Here is an 881-nt window from a genome sequence, read left to right on the forward strand (position 1 = left end):
CGCTAGAGATTCCACCGGCTTTCTCCCGTGTCTTTGCTCTTTTGGCTCCGCAACTCATCTAGTCTTTATTTGGTACCTAAAAATACAAAATTAATTAATAAAAATATTTATTCTTGAAAACAATGAAAATACAGAATATGGGATAAAATGTAGAATTAATGCACAAAAGATGAGTTAAATGCCAAAAAAAATATATAGAAATATGCACTTTTTAGCACTCATCAAATACCCCCAAACCTGAATTTTACTTGTCCTCAAGTAAAACAAAACTAAGGAAATCCTACCTATACCACTGTCGCTGGTCTCTCGAATGCATTTAGCATATGCACTAAGCCTTTTAAACCACTAAGTGTCCCTAGTGGACGAGTGAAGTCTCGTGAAGGTTTGCTTAGAACGTACCTACAAAGTTCTAGGTCAAAATATAAGCTCAGATTCCATCAAATGTGACATGTGCAAGACAGTTTAAGCTCACAACAAAATGGAGATGTCAATCTAGCTATCCAAGGCACAATCCTAGCACTGATAACAAATAAAGACATGTGATAAGAGTGTAAAGTGTATCTACACATGTGTAAAGAAAGATCGGATGTTATGACTACTAATCACCAAGAGATAGTTTCTCAGGCTAAGAACCAAGGTCGAAATCTAGCTAGCTGTCCGGACTTTACGAGAATTGTGAATGAGTTGGAGGTATTTCACAATTACTCGCGTTGTACATCAATGGCATACACCCTTCCTTGCTTATTACAATAAAACAAAAGATGACTCTTTACATGACTCTTATTTACATTGACTACTCTCTTTTATTTTTGGAACAAGAGAGGATGAAATTGATAAATACTTGATTGATTTTTTCATTTTTCTCTTTTTTTTTTTTTTTT

This window comes from Papaver somniferum, chromosome 4 (genome assembly GCF_003573695.1).
Source record: "Papaver somniferum cultivar HN1 chromosome 4, ASM357369v1, whole genome shotgun sequence".
In the NCBI taxonomy this organism is placed as follows: Eukaryota; Viridiplantae; Streptophyta; class Magnoliopsida; order Ranunculales; family Papaveraceae; genus Papaver; species Papaver somniferum.